The following is an 18,073-nucleotide window of genomic DNA, read 5'->3' on the forward strand; positions in this document are numbered from 1 at the left end:
ACAAACATCTAGAAGAATATCTCACAGCAATCAGAACATTTAAAATCATGGTTAACTCAATAAACAATTCTTTCACTTATTCCTAACACGTGAAGTCAAAATCACTTGGGCCATTTTCAGTGGTAGGTGAGGAAGCCAATGAATTGACCATGACAGATTGATAAGACCTCAACAAGAACACATGCAAACAAGGTAAATAAAAGGAAAACCCAACAACACTATGAAGGGTAAATAACTAAGTTTGTCTTATTTTCTCAAGAAAAACACACCCCAAACCAAAACAAACAAACAAAAAACAGAAACCCCAAAGTAGGAACAAATCTGAAGGTTTGTTTTTGTTGCGATAAGTTTAGTATACATTTACTCAGGAAACATGGCTGATGATATTTTGACTTTTTTTTTTTTTAATGCTAAAAAGAACTCCGTTCTTTCAACACCCAAACCAGAGCAGAAAGACAGGAGCAAATTAAAAATGGAGGTGAAGCAACATCCATAAGTTATGAAGATTTGGGAAGAGAGGGTAGGTTTCGTGTTGTTGCTGTCAGTAGGAAAGATGAGCTGTTTTAAAGAACTTCCTTGGGGGCGGCGGCCTTCTGGACCTCTAAATTTTCCAGGAAGGGTATCATGAATCCTAAGGCCCACTGCCTACCCCTTTTTATCTTCTCCAAAGCTACGTAACTTACTGTAAGTCACTACTTATAATTTGTTTGTGTGAATGCTGCGGTGCAGATTTACAAAGTTCTGTGAGAGTCTATTTTGTTATGGTTCGTTTTGTCCAGGAGCAGGAGCCCACAGTTTGGCTGATAGAATGGAACCAGAACTCCCAGGCTTTCTGATTGTCAGGTTTGTTGGGGGAAGAGGCAAATGGGCTGAAATTCTCTTCTATTTTGTGATATGATTGCATGTTGAACTCTGTTTCCAAAGATGACAGCTGCTTTGTTACTTGTAAAAGTCCACCCCCCTCCACACTGAGAATCACCCAGATGGCATATTCACAGAAAAGTCCTGTAGCAGTGCTCACCCACCAGTGTCCCTGATACATTACTGCTCTGCTGGATCTGTACATCTGGATGCTGATTTCTTCCATTTCATCATTACCATGCCCACATATCCAAATTGGTCTCTCCTGACATATTTAAGATAAGCCCCTAGAGGCCAGGTCTTTGCCAAGGAATACTGAATCCACCTTTTTTTATTATTATTTTTGTTAAAGAAGTTGTAGACTTACAGAAAAACCATGCAGAAAACACTGCATCCCCATATACACCATCCTCACATAGACAGTTGTCCTCACAATTAAACACTTTGCCTTAGGGTGGTACCTTGTTTCCACTGAAGAAACAATATTATTACAATTGCACTGTTAACTCTAGTCCCTAGTTTACATAAGGGTTTGCTGTTTGCCTTGTACAGTCTTATGTTTTTTTTTCCTATGCTTAACTTTATTTTATTACTCATCTTTCCATACACTGGATAAAGGGAATGTGACTCACAAGGTTTTTACAGTCACACAGACACAAGATAAAAGTTGTATAGTTATATAATCATTTTCAAAGATCAAGGCTACTGGGCTACAGTTCAACAATTTCAGGTATTTCTCTCTGCCTATTTCAACACACCAGAAACTAAAAAAAAATATCTATTTAACACGTCAGTAGTCAAAATCATTTGTAAATCTTAATTTCTCAGTTTCAACTCCTTCCTTTCATTTGATCATTCTCAGTCTTCAGGGATACCTGGACAATGACCATTCTAACTTATTCATGCTGAAAAGGGGTGTTGACTTTATGGGGTAGAGGAATGAAACTGGTTGATGTTCTTGGAGAGACTGATGGCTCTGGGTTTCAGGCTTTATCTGGCATAGGAACAATTTGGAGGCTTTCAGTTTATGAAAAAATAAACTTAATAAGTAAAACTTTTATAGAGTCTTAGATAGAGCCCAGGAGATTCTTTAAGTTTGTCAGGAATACTGTTGGTTGGGGCTTGGCTTACTGTGGCAATTTGCAATATATGGCTGAAGCTTGCATAAGAGTAACTTCCAGAGTGACATCTCAGCTCTATTTGAAATACCTTAGCCACTGAAACTTTATTTTGTTTCATTTCTTTCCCCCCTTTTGGTTAAGAAGGCTTTCTCAATCCCCCGATGCCAGGACCAGGCTCATACCTGAGAGTCATGTTCCACATATGGGGGAGGGTGATGAGTTTATTTGCAGAGTTGTCTTGAGGAGAGAGACCATATCTGAGCTACAAAAGGGGTTCTCTGGGGGTGACTCTTGGGCATAGTTTTTTTTTTTTTTTTGCATGGGCAGGCACCAGGAATCAAGCCTAGGCCTCTGGCATGGCAAGCGAGAATTCTGCCACTAAGCCACAGTTGCACCACCCTGGGCATAGTTTTAAGTAAGCTTAGCTTTGCCATTACAGAAATAAGTTTCATAAGGGCAAGCCTCAAGATTGAGGACTTATTAAATTGGGAGTCCCCAGTGAAAGAATATCAGGAATTCCCCAGGTGGGGAAGTTTAATAGTTCCACATTTTTTTCTCCAGTCCCTTGAGGGACTATGCAAATTAAAATTTTGGAAAACATGAACATCTTTTCCTTTGGTCTCACACAGAAGTTGAAGTTTTAAAATACAGACAATATCATCTGTTACTCTATATTCTGATTTACCTTAGTCCTAACTGATCAGCTTCATTCATATCTCTAATTGAAGTCTGATCTCTTTCTCAGCATCTTTAACAGTTGCTAAATGGAATAATGCTGACTTCAAACCTGCTGAAATCTAACTCTGAGTCTTAGGTGTCATACAGATACCCAAAGTTCTATGAAAATACTACACTATACACAAAGCACACATCTCAGAATTTAGAAATGATAGTTAAAACTTAGGGATAAAGGGGTGTAACTCTCCCTGGCAATGTGGGACAGAACTCCTGGGATGAGCCAGGACCTGGCATCATGGGGTACCTAGGAATAAAATAGATGGGCAGTCTACTAAATTCTTGTTTGAGCTGTATAAGCAGAAGAATTCTAGGTCAAGTGAATGAAAGTCTAACTTAAATGACAAAAATAGGGAGTCATGGCCCCTTAATCAATTCCCAGACTTGAGGCGCTTTACAGACACTTTAGAGCCCCTTGAATGGAGGGGGGGCATGTACCCTTGGGGAAGGACCCTTTTACACTGCCCAAAATTTACTGTTAATCTTCTTCCCAGCCTTCCCCAAGGAGCTCTACAGCCTTTTACCAGAGTGGCTGCACCGGGGAAGAGGAAATGATCAGGTATTTGGGGGATTATTAGACACTGGCTCTGAAGTAACACTAATTCCAGGAGATCCAAAATTTCACCCTGGCCCACCAGTCAGAATAGGGGCTTATGGAGATCAGGTTATTGTTAGAGTTTTAGCTCAGGTCCATAGCACAGTGGGTCCAGTAGGTCTCTGGACACATTCTGTAGTCATTTCCCCAATTCTGGAATGCCTAATTGGAACAAACCTACTCAGTAACTGGCAGAATCCCCACATTGGTTCTCTGACTCATGGAATGAGGGCTATTATGGTAGGAAAGGCCAAGTGAAAGTCACTAGGACTGCCTCTACCTAGGAAAATAATGAATCAGAAGCAATAATGTATTCATTGAGGGATTGCAGAGATTAGTGCCACTCTTAAGGACTTGAAGTTTGCAGGAGTGGTGAATCCTACCACATCTGCATTCACCTCTCTTATTTGGTTTGTGCAGAAAACAGATGGGACTTGGAGGATGATAGTGGATTATCATCAACTTAACCAGGTGATAACTCCAATTACTGCTGTTGTTCCAGATGTGGTATCATTGTTTGAGCAAATCAGCACATCACCTGGTACCTGGTATGCAGCTATTGATCTGGCAAATGCTTTGTTCTCAATAGCTGTCAGTAAAGACCACCAGAAACAGTTTGCATTCAGCTGGCAAGGGCAACAGTATACCTTCACTGTCTTGCCTCAGGGGTATATCAACTCTCCAGCCCCATGACACAATCTTGTCTGCAGGGAACTTGAATGTTTCTCCCTCCCACAAGACATCACACTGGTCCATTATATTGATGATGTCATACTGATTGGACCTAGTGAGCAAGAAGTAGCAACTACTCTAAACTTATCTGGTAAGGCATTTGCATGACAGGGGATGGGAGATAAAACCAACAAAAATATAGGGGCCTTCCACATCAGTGAAATTTCTAAGTGTCCAGTGATGTGGGGCATATTGAGATATCCTTTATATGGTGAAAAGTAAGCTGTTGGATCTGTTCCCTCCTATGACCAAAAAAAGAGGCACAATGCCTAGTTGGCCTCTTTGGATTTTGGAGACAACATATTCCTCATTTGGGTGTGCTACTCTGGTCCATTACCAAGTGACCAGACAAGCTGCTAGTTTTGACTGGGGACCAGAATAAAAGGAGGCTCTATGACAAGTCTAGGCTGCTGTGGAAGCTGCTTTATCACGTGGGCCATATGATCCAGTATATCCAATGGTACTGGAATTGTCAGTAGCAAATAAGGATGCTGTCTGGAGTGTTCTGCGGGCCCATATAGGAAAATCACAGCACAGACTTTAGGATTTTGGAGCGAAGCCTTACCACCCACTGCTGATAACCACTCTTTTTTTGAGAAACAACTTTTAGCCTGCTACTGGGTCTTAGTAGACACTGAGCACTAAACCATGGGTCAACAAGTTAGTATAAGATCTGAGTTGCCTATCATGACCTGGGTGTTGACACACCAAACCATAAAGTTGGGCATGCACAGCAGAACTCCAATATAAAGTTGGAAATGGTATGAAAGAGATAGGGCTCTAGCAGGTCCTGTATGCACAAATAAGTTACACAATCCAATCTTGTGGGAGCAACCATTTTTTTTAAAATCCTGATTCACTACTGTAGGCTGGAATTTTGATCAGATTATCTCCATGGAGACATGACACACCCAGTTGTGGGTGTGACCTTTTGATTCAATGGAGATGTGACTCCACCCATTTCAGATGGGTCTTGATTAGTTTACTACAGTCTTTAAACATGGAAAAATTTTGGAAAAATTTCAGAAATGACAGAGCCAACAGAACCTTCAGAGCAGAGCTGATGCAGATGCTAACACTTGGAGAACAGTGACATGGAGGCTTGGAGATGCTTGGAACCTGGCTGATGTTGCCATCAGATGCTAAGCAAACCAGAACCTGGAGAGAACCAAGGGAAGCTAAGAGATGAAAACCAGCCCTGGAGAAGCAACATGTGGAATCCCCACAGGAACAGTGGGTGAAAGCAACAGAGTACAGAGCAAGGGACCAGCAGCCATATGACATCTCAGCTGACAAAGATGTTCCTGACCCATTGGTCTTCCTTGAATTAAGTTATCTTTCCCTGGATGCCTTAGTTTGGACAATTTTATAGGTTTAGAACTTTAAACTTGTAACTTATTAAGGTCCCTTTTTAAAAAGTCATGCCAGTTCTGGTATATTACATTCCGGCAGCTTGCAAACTAACACACTCAGAAACATGAACTTCCATTCACCAAGGGTGACCTGTCTGTGGTCACCGCTGAGTGCCCAATCTGCCAACTGCAGAGACCCTCATTTAGTTTCCAATATGGCACCATTTCCAAAGGTGATCATCTTGGTACTTGGTGGCACATTGATTACATTGGACCACTTCCATCATGGAAGGCCAGAGATTTATTCTAACCACAATAGACAGTTAGATACTCCAGATATGGGTTTGCATTCCCTGCATGCAATGCATCTTCAAAGACTACCACTCATGGACTTATCAAATATCTTATCCACCGTCATGGTATTTCACACAGCATTGCATCTGATCAAGGAACCCACTTAACAGCAAATGAAGTGTAGGAATGGGCACATGCTCATGGAATTCTCTGGTCTTACCATGTTCCATATCATCTAGAGGTAGCTGAGTTGATAGAATGGTGGAATGGCCTTTTGAAGACCCAGTTACAGTGCCAACAAGGTGGCAAAGCCTTGCAGGTCTGGGGCAATGTTCTCTTGAAGGCTATGTGTTCTCTGCATCAGCACCCACTCTATGGTGCTTTCTCCCATAGTGAGGATTCATGGGTCCAGGAATCAGCAGGTGGAAATGGGAGTGGCACCACTCACTATCACCCCTAGTGAGCCACTAGGAAATTTTTTGCTTCCTGTCCCTGAAACCTTAAGCTTTGCTAGTCTACAGGTCTTAGTTCCAAAAAGAAAGGTATGCCTACAAGGAGGGATACCATTGAACTAGAAGCTAAGGCTGCCACCTGGCCACTTTGGGCTTCTCGCTGAATCCACAGACATGAAATGGGATCACTGTTCTGTCTGGAGTGATTTATCCTGGCTATCAAGGGGAAATAGGACTATAACTACACAGTGGAGGTGAAGAAGAGTTTTCCTGGAATACAGGAGATCTCCTAGGGCATCTCTTAGTATTACCATGCCCTGTAATTAAATGGAAAACAACAATGACCCAATTCAGGCAGGACTAACAATGGCCCAGAAACTTCAGGAATGAAAGTCTGGGTCACCCCACCAGGCAAAGAACCATGACTAGCTGAGGTGCTTGCTGAGGGTAAAGGGAATATGGAATGGGTAGTAGAAGGTAGTGGTAAATATGAACTATAACCACATAGCCAGTTACAGAAAAGAGGACTGTATGTGTATGAATATTTCTCCCCTGTTTTGTTATGAGTAAGTTTGCATTTTTACATATGCAAATATATTATTTTCTTGTTATCACACTGAAAGTCTTTGAAGGCGAAAGAGAGAAGACGCAGACCGAGAAACCTTAGAATGAGCAAGTTTATTCCTACGCTCCTGGGCAGAGCTCATAGAACTCAAGGTAGGGAGTTGTGAATTCACTGCTGGGTCTTGGTGCGGGCGGTTTTTAAGCAAGGGGGTTAGGTGATGTCTAGAAGGGGCAGCACATTTTACACAGCTCGAGTCATGGTGACCTTCCCTGTTCCCCTGACCTAACACATACAAGTTGTATTGTTCATGTTAAAGTATTTAAGTCATAGGATATAAAATTTGAGAGTGAATTTTACCTAAGGATTTGCACTCTATTCTGGAGAGATGTAGTGTGTTTCTGGTTGTATGCAGGACAGTTGAGTTTTGTTATGTGACACATATATCTGTTATTGTGTTGTATTTGGAAATTAAGTGTGCTTCAGGGGGATGTATATAGCTGCCAAGATGATAAGGAGTGGATTGTGATGGCTAGGTTCTAGTGTCAACTTGGCCAAATGATTATGCCCAGTCAAATACTGGCATGACTGTTGCTGCAAGTATGTTTCATGGCTGGTTGATAAGCTGGAAGGCTTGTGCATTAAATCATCAGTCAGTTGGTTCCATTCATGGCTGATCACACCTGCAATCAAACATATCATGTCCCCCCGCCCCATGCGATAATCCAATCAGTTAAATACTTTTAAGGAAGAAGAAAGACTTTGTCACTGCTTCTTCAGACAGTGAGCCTCTCCTATGGAGTTCCTCCAAGGTCCTTCATCAGAGCTGCCATCTTCATAGCCTACTCTGTGGATTTTAGACTCTTCCATTCCCATGGTTGCATGAGACACCTTTAGATATCTCCTGTTGGTTCTGTTTCTTTTACAACACTGATAATACAGGGTCCATCAATTGTATTGATTTTCTCAAAGAACCAATTTCTGGCCCAGTTGATTTTCTTTATTGCTTTTATATTCTCCATTTCATTTATTTCTGCGCTAGTCTTTTTAATTTCTTTCCTTCTGTTTGCTTTGGTCTTAGTTTGCTGTCCTTTTTCTAGTTTCTCCAGGTGTGCAGTTAGGTCCTTGATTTTTGCCCTTTCTTCTTTTTTAATAAACAATTTAGGGCAATAAATTTGCCTCTTAGCACTGCCTTTACTACATTCCATAAATTTTGATATGTTGTTTCTCATTTTTCTTTCCCTTGAGATATTCACTGATTTCTCTTGTAATTTCTTCCTTGATTCACTGGTTGTTTTAGAGTGTGTTGGTTAGCCTCCATATATTTTTTAGTTTTCCACCCCTCTGCCTGTTATTGATTTCCAGCCTCATTCCATTATGATCCAAGAAAATGTTCTTTATAATTTCAATCTTTTAAAATTTATTGAGACCTGCTTTTTGACCCAGTGTGTGGTCTATCCTGGAGAATGATCCATGAGTGCTTGAGAAGAATGCATATCCTGCTGTTGTTGGATCAATGTTATGTAAATGTCTATTAAGTCTAGTTCATTTATCATATTATTCAAGATCTGTTTTCTTTTGATCCTCCATCTAAATGTTTTATCCATTGATGAAAGTGGTGTGTTGAAGTCTCCAACTACTGTTGTGGAAATGTATATTTCTCTCTTCAATTTTGCCAGTGTTTGCCTCATGTATTTTAGTGCACTCTGGCTAGATGCATAGTTTTTTTTTATGACTGTTGTTCCCATGGAAATGTTACACAGCCAATTGTGGGTATGACATTTTGATTAGGTTATTTCCATGGAGAAGTAACACACCTAATTGTGGATGTGACCTTTTGATTAGATGGAGATGTGACTCCACCCATTCAAGGTGGGGCTTGATTAGTTTACTGCAGTCCTTAAAAGAGCCAACATAGGGAAATATTTAGGAGAAAGCTGAGATGCAGATATTTGGAAATGCAGGAGACATTAGTTGCTGAGAGAGCCAACAGAAACCAGAGCCTAGCAGATGTTGCCATGTGCCTTTCAATGAGATGTTCAGCAAGCCAGAAACTGGAGAGAGCCATGGAAGCTAAGAGAAGAAATCCAGAGTTGAAGTTAAGAAAAGACCAGCAGATGCTGGCCATGTTCCTTCCCATGTGACAGGCCTTTTTTCAGAGTATCTTTATCTGAATGCCTTAATTTGAACATTTTTATGGTCTTAGAACTGTAAACTTGTAGTCTAATAAATCCACTTAAAGAAGCTTATCCATTTCTGGTATATTGCATTCTGGCAGCTCTAACAAACTAAAACAGCGTCATAGAGTGATTTCAAGCATCATCCCTCCTTTTCAACTTTTTGAAAGAATTTGAGCAGGATGGGTTTGAATTCTTCTTGGAATGTTTGGTAAAATTCCCCTATGTAGCCATCTGGTCCTGGTCTTTCCTTTGTTGGAATGTTTTTTATTCTGGTTCCTTGTATTTATTTGTTATTGGTCTATTCAGATCTTCTATTTCTTTTTGAGGCAGTATAGGTAGTTTGTGCATTTCCAGGAACTTGCCTGTTTACTCTAGATTATATAGTTTGTTTGTATACAGTTGTTCATAGTATCCTCTTGTAGTTCGTTTTGTTTCTTTGGAGTTGGTTGTAGTGCTTCCCTTTTCATATCCAATTTTAGTTGTTTGTGTCCTCTTTCTTATTTCCTGGTCGGTTTAGCTAAAGGTTTGTTAATTTTATTGATCTTACCAATGAATGAAGCCCTAGTTTCACTGATTTTCTCTATAATATTGTTTTTCATTTCATTTATCGCAGTTTAAGATTAAGTCTGTGATTTGAGATCTTTCTTTTTTTCTTAATGCAAGCATTCATAGCTATATATTTCCATCTCAGCACTGCCTTTGCTAAATTTTATAAGTTTTGGTATGTTGTGTTTTCATTGTCATTCACTTAAGGACATTTCCAAACTTTTACTGAGATTTCTTCTTTGACCTATTGGTTGTTTATAAGTGCATCGTTAATTTCCACATATTTGTGGATTTCCCATTTTTTCACTTAGTTATTAATTTCTGGCTTTATTCCATTTTTATCAGGGAAGACTTATTATATGATATCAATTTTTTTTAATTCATTAAGACTTATTTTGTGACCTAACATATAGTCTCGTCTAGAAATGACCCATGTGCAGTAGGGAAGGATGTGTATTCTGCTGCTTTGGGTGAAGTGTTCTATAAATATCTGATAGGTCCAGTTGGTTTGTAGTATTGATCATGTCTTCTATTTCCTCATTGATTTTCTTTCTAGAGTTCTACCTGTTATTGAAAGTGGTTCTATTAATGTAGAACCATCTATTTTTTCCCTCCTAGTCTGTCAATATTTGCTTCATATATTTTGGGGCTGTGCCATTAGGTGCATATGTATTACAATTATTTGTCTGCTTGTCTTCATTATCACTACACAGTGACTTCCTTTGTCCCCCATAACAGTTTGTCACTTAAAGTCTATTTTATCTGATATTAGTATAGCTATACTCCAGCTTTCTTTGGTTACCATTTTCCATGGTATATTTTTCCCATCCTTTCACTTTCAATCTACTTGTGTCTTTGAATTCAGGTGAAGCTCTTGTAACAATATGTAGTTTTGTCTTGATTTTTTGTTTTTATCCATTTGGCCGATCTCTGCCTTTTGACTAACTAGTGATAATTTAAGACTTTCTCCTGCCATTTTGCTATTTGGTCTTTATAAGCCTTATAACTTTTTTGACTGTCAATTCTTCCATTAATGCCTGCTTTCAAATTTATTTTGTGTCTTTTCAATGTACCATTTTGACTACCTTGTAATTTCTTTTCATGGATGTTCATATAATTTATTTGTGATTATCATGAGGGTTAAATATAACCTCCTGTTCTAATTTACTAGCTGTCGGAATGCAATACACCAGAGATAGATTGGCTTTTAATAAAAGGGGATTTATTTTGTTAGTTCTTCAAAGGAAAGGCAACTAACTTTCATCTGAGGTTCTTTCTTATGTGGGAAGGCTCAGGGTAATCTCTGCTGGTCTTCCTTCCAGGCCTCTGGGTTCCCACAACTTTCCCTGGGGTGATTCCTTTCTGCACCTCCAAAGGCTTGGGCTGAGCTGCGAGTGCTGAGATGAGGTGTGCCAAGCTGCTTGGCTGTGCTACATTGTGCTCTATCATCTAAGCACCAGACAATTAAGTCAAGCATCATTCATTGCAGCAGGCACGCCTCCTAGCTGACTGCAGATGTAATCAGCAACAGATGAGGTTCATGTACCGTTGGCTCATGTCTGCAGGAACAGAACTAGGTGCCTTCACCTGGCCAAGTTGACAACTGAATCTAACTACCACACCTCCCAAATCTATAGCAATCACATTTGATTTGATACCAATTTTTTTAACTTTTTTTATTAATTAAAAAAATTAACAAACAAAACATTAAGATATCATTCCATTCTACATATACAATCAGTAATTCTTAATATCATCACATAGTTGCATATTCATCATTTCTTAGAACATTTGCATAGATTTAGAAAAAGAAATAAAGATAACAGAAAAAAATAAAACTATAACAGAGAAAAAAAAAGATTATACATACCATACTCCTTACCCCTCACTTTCATTTACCACGAGCATTTCAAACTAAATTTATTTTTACATTTGTTCCCCCTATTATTTATTTTTATTCCATATGTTCTACTCTTCTGTTGATATAGTAGCTAAAAGGAGCATCAGACACAAGGTTTTCACATTCACAGAGTCTCATTGTGAAAGCTATATCATTGTTCAATCATCATCAAGAAAGATGGCTACTGGAACACAGCTCCACATTTTCAGGCAGTTCCCTCCAGCCTCTCCGCTACATCTTGAACAACAAGGTGATATCTGCTTAATGCATAAGAACAACCTCCAGGATAACCTCTCAACTCTGTTTGGAATCTCTCAGCCATTGACATTTAATCTCATTTCACTCTTCCCCCTTTGGTCTAGAAGGTTCTCTCAATCCCTTGATGTTAATTCTCAGCTCATTCTAGGGTTTTTCTCAGTCCCTTGATGCTGAGTTTCAGCTCATTCCAGGATTTCTGTCCCACGTTGCCAGGAAGGTCCACACCCCTGGGAGTCATATCCCATGCAGAGAGGGGGAGGGTGGTGAGACTGCTCATGTTGGCTGGAGAGAGAGGCCACATCTGAGCAACAAAAGAGGCTCTCTTGGGGGTGACTCTTAGGCCTAAATTTTAAGTAGACTTGACCTATCCTTTGTGGGGTTAAGTTTCATATGAACAAACCCCAAGACTGGGGGCTCAGCCTATAGCTTTGGTTGTCCACACTGCTTGTGAGAATATCAAGAATTCAACTTGGGGAAGTTGAATTTCTCCCCACTCTCACCATTCCCTGAAGGGAGCTTGCAAATACTTTTCCAGTCACTGATCAAATCACTCTGGGATTCATCGGGGCATCACTCTGGACAAAGCAACAAAATCTCATGTCCTACCTGAGATTCCAAGTACTTATGACATTCAATCAAACTATCTACATGAGTTATATTAGGAAATGCTCTAGTCAAAATATAAATTTTGTAACAAATAAACATTTTTTTCTTTAGTGTCACACATAAGGTGACATTTTAAAGTATTAATTATCATCTATTTTCAGCACCCTGCAATAATGACATTCCTTTGTTCTTCCTCATGCAAAAACATTTTTTTAATTTATACATTGTACATGTCACTATTATTATACACTCTAGGCATTCCTAGATTGTACCATTTTGATCTTTACCATCTATCTTTCTTTCTGATTTCATTTATCTCCCCAGCCCTCCTACTTCTATCATTCTCACATGCAGCTTCATTCAGTGTTTTAACATAATTATATAGTTAGGTAGTATTGTGCTGTCCATTTCTGAGTTTTTATATTCAGTCCTGTTGCACAATTTGTATCCCTTCAGCTCCAATTACCCAATATCTCACCCTATTTCTATCTCCTGATGGTCTCTGTTACCAAGGAAATATTCCAAGTTTATTCACTAATGTCAGTTCATATCAATGAGACCATGCAGTATTTGTCCTTTTGTTTCTGGCTAATCACACTCAGCATAATGTCCTTAAGGTCCATTCATGTTGTTACATACTTCATAACTTTATTCTGTCTTACAGCTGCATGATATTCCATCTTATGTAAATGTCACAGTTTGTTTAGTCAACTGTCTGTTGATGGACATTTTGGTTGTTTCCATCTCTTGGTAATTGTTAATAATGCTGCTATAAACATTGGTGTGTAAATGTCCATTTGTGTCCTTGGCCTCATGTCCTTTGAGTAGAGACAGCATATAGATGGGTCCTGTTTTTTAATCCATTCTGCCAGACATGTCTTTTGATTGGAGAGTTTAATCCATTAACATTCAGTGTTATTACTGCATGGGTAGTACTTTCTTCTACTATTTTGCCTTCTGGATTTTATATGTCGTATCTAATTTTCCTTCTTTTTACCTTTACTCATAGTCTTCCTTTCTACACTCTTCTCCACACCTCTCTCTTCTGTCTTCGTATCTGTCTCTAGTGTTCCCTTTAGTATTTCTTGCAGAGCTAGTCTCTTGGTCACAAATTCTCTCAGTGATTTTTTGTCTGAAAATGTTTTAATTTCTCTCTCATTTTTGAAGGACAATTTTGCTGGATATAGAATTCTTGGTTGGCAGTTTTTCTCTTTCAATAATTAAATATATCATCCCACTGTCTTCTTGCCTCCATGTTTTCTGCTGAGAGATATGCACATAGTCTTATTGGGCTTCCCTTGTATGTGATGGATTGCTTTTCTCTTGCCGCTTTCAAGATCCTCTCTTTCTTTTTGACCTCTGACATGCTGATTATTAAATGTCTTGGAGTATGTCTATTTGGATCTGTTCTCTTTGGGGTATGCTGCACTTCTTGGATCTGTAATTTTAAGTCTTTTATAAGAGTTGGGAAATTTTCAGTGATAATTTCCTCCATTAGTTTTTCTCCTCATTTTCCCTTCTCTTCTCCTTCTGGAATACCCACAACATGTATATGCGTGTGCTTCATATTGTCTTTCAATTCCCTGAGTCCCTGCTCATACTTTTCCATTTTTTCCCCTATAGTTTCTGTTTCTTGTTGGATTTCAGATGTTCCGTCCTCCAGTTTTGAAATCCTATGTTCTGTCTCTTGAAATCTACCATTGTAGGTTTCCGTTGTTTTTTTCATCTCTTCTATCTTGCCTTTCATTCCCATAAGTTCTGTGATTTGTTTTTTCAGACTTTCGATTTTTTCTTTTGGTTCATTCCTTGCCTTCTTTATATCCTCCCTTAATTCATTGATTTCGTTTTTGATGAGGTTTTCCATGTCTGTTTGTATATTCTGAATTAATTGTTTCAGCTCCTGTATGTCATTTGAACTGTTGTTTTGTTCCTTTGACTGGGCCATATCTTCAATTTTCTTAGTGTGATTTGTTATATTTTGCTGGTGTCTAGGCATTTAATTACCTTAATTGGTTTATTCTGGAGATTGCTTTCACCTCTTTTATCTAGGGTTTTCTTGCTGGATGAATTTGTTGTCTATGTGTTCTTTGACATTCCGTTCAGCTTTATCTGGACCTTTAGCTTAAGTTTTGTTTAACAGAGGAGAATTTTTCAGTTCTTGTTTTCTTGTTTCTTGCCCTGCTTGTGTGGTGCCTTTCCCCCACACACACTTAGGAGGGTCTACTTAGATATTATAGACCCCAGCCAGATTTTCCCAGACCAAACTGGCCTCCTATCAGGAGGAAAGAGTCACCTGCATTGGTTTTCCCTGAGGGAGAGACCCAACAGGTTGAAAAACTTTCCTGTGAAGTCTCTGGACTCTGTTTTTCTTATCCTGCCCTGTGTGTGGCGCTTGTCTGACTGCAGGTCCCACCAGCATAAGATGATGCGGTATCTTTAACTTTGGCAGACTCTCCCTGCTGGGGGCATGGTGGAGACAGAGGAGAGGTTGTAGGCTGGTTTTAATGGCTTCAAATTACCAAGCTCTGGGGTCTGGATTCCTTGATGGAGGGATTCCACCTGAGTTGGGCTTCACCCCTCCCCTGGGGAAGGCACAGGCTCCAGACAAGCCCCCAAAAGAGCTCACTTCTGCCTACGCCTGGGCCAGTTGCAGCCTGAAAAGTCCTGCCGCTGTATCCAGAGGCAGTCAAGCCTTTGTAGATACACAGCCACAAAAACCTCTGTTTCCTTCTTTTTTTTCCCCCTTTTTTCTGTCAGTCCTGCCCCCTTGGCGCTGGGGCAAAAATGAGCAACCTCCGCTTTGATCAGGTTCACCTAAGCTGGGGACCTATTTTTAGTAGTCAGAATTTGTTAATTAGTTCCACAATTGGCGTTTGATTGTGCCCAGTCCCTGCTGCTGGTAAAGTCCTTTCCTTTCTCCTCTGGGAAGGAGCCTGTAGGGGAGGGGTGCTGGCCGCCACAGCTTTGGGAACTCAGAGTTCTGGGGGGTGCTCGCAGCCGGTCCAGCTGGTCCAGACTGGGGTACACTGTGTGTCTGGTCACTGATGAGGCCCCAGGAGCTGTTCTGTACTTTTTCTGGTTATTTAGTAGCTGTTCTGGAGGACGAACTAAAACGCGCATGTTGTTAAGCTGCCGTCTTGACCCGGAAGTTGATTTGATACCAATTTACCTTAAGTAGCATACACATACTGTGCACATACATACACATAGTGTTACTTTATCCCTCTGTCACTCCACCTTTTTGGTTTACTTGTTTCAAATTGTGTCTTTATATAACATATGCCCCAAACCATAGATTTATCATTACTTTCTGTGCATTTACATTTTAGACTCTGTAAGAAGGGAGAAGTGGTGTTACATACCAAAAAATATAATAAAATAGTACTGGCATATATATTTACCCATATGGTAATCTACTAGAGTTCTTTATTTCTTTATTATGCTTTGATCCACTGTACAGGGTCCCTTCTTTTCAATCTGAAGAACTCCCTTAACTTACTCCCTGTAGGTCAGGTCTAGTAGTGACAAACTCCCTCAGCTTTTATCTGAGAATGACTTAATTTCTCCCTTATTTTTGAAAGACAGTCTCTGCAGATGTAAAATTCTTGGTTGGCAATTGTTTTCTTTCAGAACTTTAAATATTTTCTCTCACTGCCATCTTGACTGCATGGTTTCTGATGAGAAATCAGAGATTAATTTTAATTGGAACTCCCTTGTACATAACACATTGTTTTTTCTTGCAGCTTTCTGAACTCTTTCCTTGTTCTTGGTATTCAACAGTTTGACTACTATGTACCTAGTTTTTGTATTCTTTGAATTTACCTAGTTTGGGGTTTGTTGGGTTTCTTGAGTGTGCATATCCATGTCTTTTTTATATGTATGGGAAGTTTTCTGCCACTATTTCTTTTAACAGTCCATCTTTCCCTTTCTTGCTTTCTTCTCCTTTGAAGACTCCCATAAGTGTGTATTGGTACCCTTGACGGCATTCCACAAGTCTCTTAGATCCTGTTCACTTTTTTCATTCTTTTTTCTTTCTGTGCCTGTTCTAGTTTGCTAGCTGCTGGAATGCAATATACCAGAAAGAGAATCACTTTTAAACAGGGGAATTTAATAAGTTGCTAGTTTACAGTTCCAAGGCCCAATTAAAACAAGTCTATAGAAGCTGTGTTCCAGTAGCCATGTTTCTTGATATGATTATATAATGATAAAGCTTTCACAATGTGACTGTGTGATTGTGAAAACCTTGCATCTGATGCTCCTTTTATCTACCCTGTCAACAGATGAGAGGAACATATGGGATAAAAATAAATAAAAGAGGAGCAAATGTTAAAATAGATTTGTTTGAAATGCTAGTGATCACTGAAAGGGATCAGTAAGGGGTATGGCCTGTAAAAAATTTTTTTTTCTGTTTGTTATATTTTTCTGTTGTCTTTTTATTTCTTTTTCTGAATTGATGCTAATGTTCTGGGAAATGTTCATGATGATGGATATGCAGCTATGTGATGATATTGTGAATTGCTGAGTGTATGTGTTGGGAATGTTTGTTTCTTGTAATTTTTTTTTATTAATAAAAAATTAAAAAAAAAAAAAAAGAAGTGTCCAATCTAAGGCATCCAGGGAGAGATACCTTGGTTCAAGAAGGCCGATGAAGTTCAGGGTTTCTCTCTCAAGTGGAAGGGCACATGGCGAACACAGTCAGCATTTCTCTCTCATCTGGAAAGGCATGTGGCGAACACAGCTTCATCTGCTAGCTTTCTCTCCTGGCTTCCTTTCATGAAGCTCCGCGGGAGGCATTTTCCTTCTTCATCTCCAAAGGTCTCTGGCTGATGGACTCTGCTTCTCGTGGCTGTCATTCTGCTCTGCTCTCTCTGAATCTCCCATTCTCCAAAATGTTTCCTCTTTTATAGGACTTCAGAAACTAATCAAGACCCACCCAAATGGGTGGAGACATGACTGTACCTAATCCAGCTTAACAACCACTCTTGGTTAAATCACACCTCCAGGGAAATGATCTAATTATAGTTTCAAACATACAATACTGAACAGGGATTAGAAGAAATGGCTGCCCTTACAAAATGGGATTAGGATTAAAACATGACTTTTTTAGGGTACATACATCATTTCAAACCAGCACGGTGCCTCAGCCTGAATAATTTCAGTTGTGTTGTCTTCAAGTTCACTGAGTCTTCTTCTGCCACCTCCAATCTTCTGTTGAAACCTTCCAGGAAAATTTTCATTTCAGTTATTGTGGTCTTCTCCTCCAGTATATCTATTTGGTTCCTTTTAAAATTTCTCCCTCTTTATTCATTTTCTCATATTGTTCTCTCTTTGTTTTCCTGATATGCTTTAGTTCTTGTTTTCTTTTATCTTCTTTAGCATATTGAGGATCACTCTTTTTTTTAACCTTGGTATTTGCAAAGTCTGGTCTTTTTTGTTGATGGTTTCTGGATTTTTATCTTTTTCCTTTGAATGAGCCATTACTTCATGTTTTTTTTTTTTTTTATCTTGTAAGTCTTTGCAGTTGCACACTGTACATGTGAATATTTTAAAGTGTTACCATTGGGGTTGAGTCCCTGAGCTGCCTGTTCCTTATGTTTGTATCCAGGTAGTGTTATGACAGAGATTTATTTCATACCAGGAACCGAGAAAAACAAATAAATAATAATAATAAAAAAGCAAATAAGTGGTAAAAACCAATTTCACAGTCATTGAAAATTGGCTCTATGTTGCCTGGTGCTCTCGTTCAGAGTTTAGTCCTCTTATCAGGAAGATTAGTCCGAGGTGAATGTGAAGTACAGAATCTTCTCTGTCTTTTCTAAGCCTGTATCTCCCTGGCTTATGCTTTCTTATGGCCTTAGGAATTCTCCTGATAACAGAAA

The 18,073-nt window shown here is 39.3% G+C and overlaps 1 long non-coding RNA gene and 1 pseudogene across 1 annotated transcript in view; one reads left to right on the forward strand and one right to left on the reverse strand.

The window, feature by feature from the left end:
• LOC143676434 (uncharacterized) overlaps positions 1 to 18,073 on the forward strand; it is a 51,983-nt gene that overhangs the window by 24,887 nt on the left and 9,023 nt on the right. Inside the window, exon 6 of the long non-coding RNA XR_013172079.1 lies at positions 6,766 to 6,859. This is a non-coding gene — a long non-coding RNA (uncharacterized LOC143676434). The remainder of the gene's footprint in view (positions 1 to 6,765; positions 6,860 to 18,073) is intronic.
• LOC143676821 (protein ILRUN pseudogene) lies at positions 646 to 6,081 on the reverse strand (annotated as a pseudogene).

The sequence above is a fragment of the Tamandua tetradactyla genome, chromosome 3, assembly GCF_023851605.1.
Source record: "Tamandua tetradactyla isolate mTamTet1 chromosome 3, mTamTet1.pri, whole genome shotgun sequence".
In the NCBI taxonomy this organism is placed as follows: domain Eukaryota; kingdom Metazoa; phylum Chordata; class Mammalia; order Pilosa; family Myrmecophagidae; genus Tamandua; species Tamandua tetradactyla.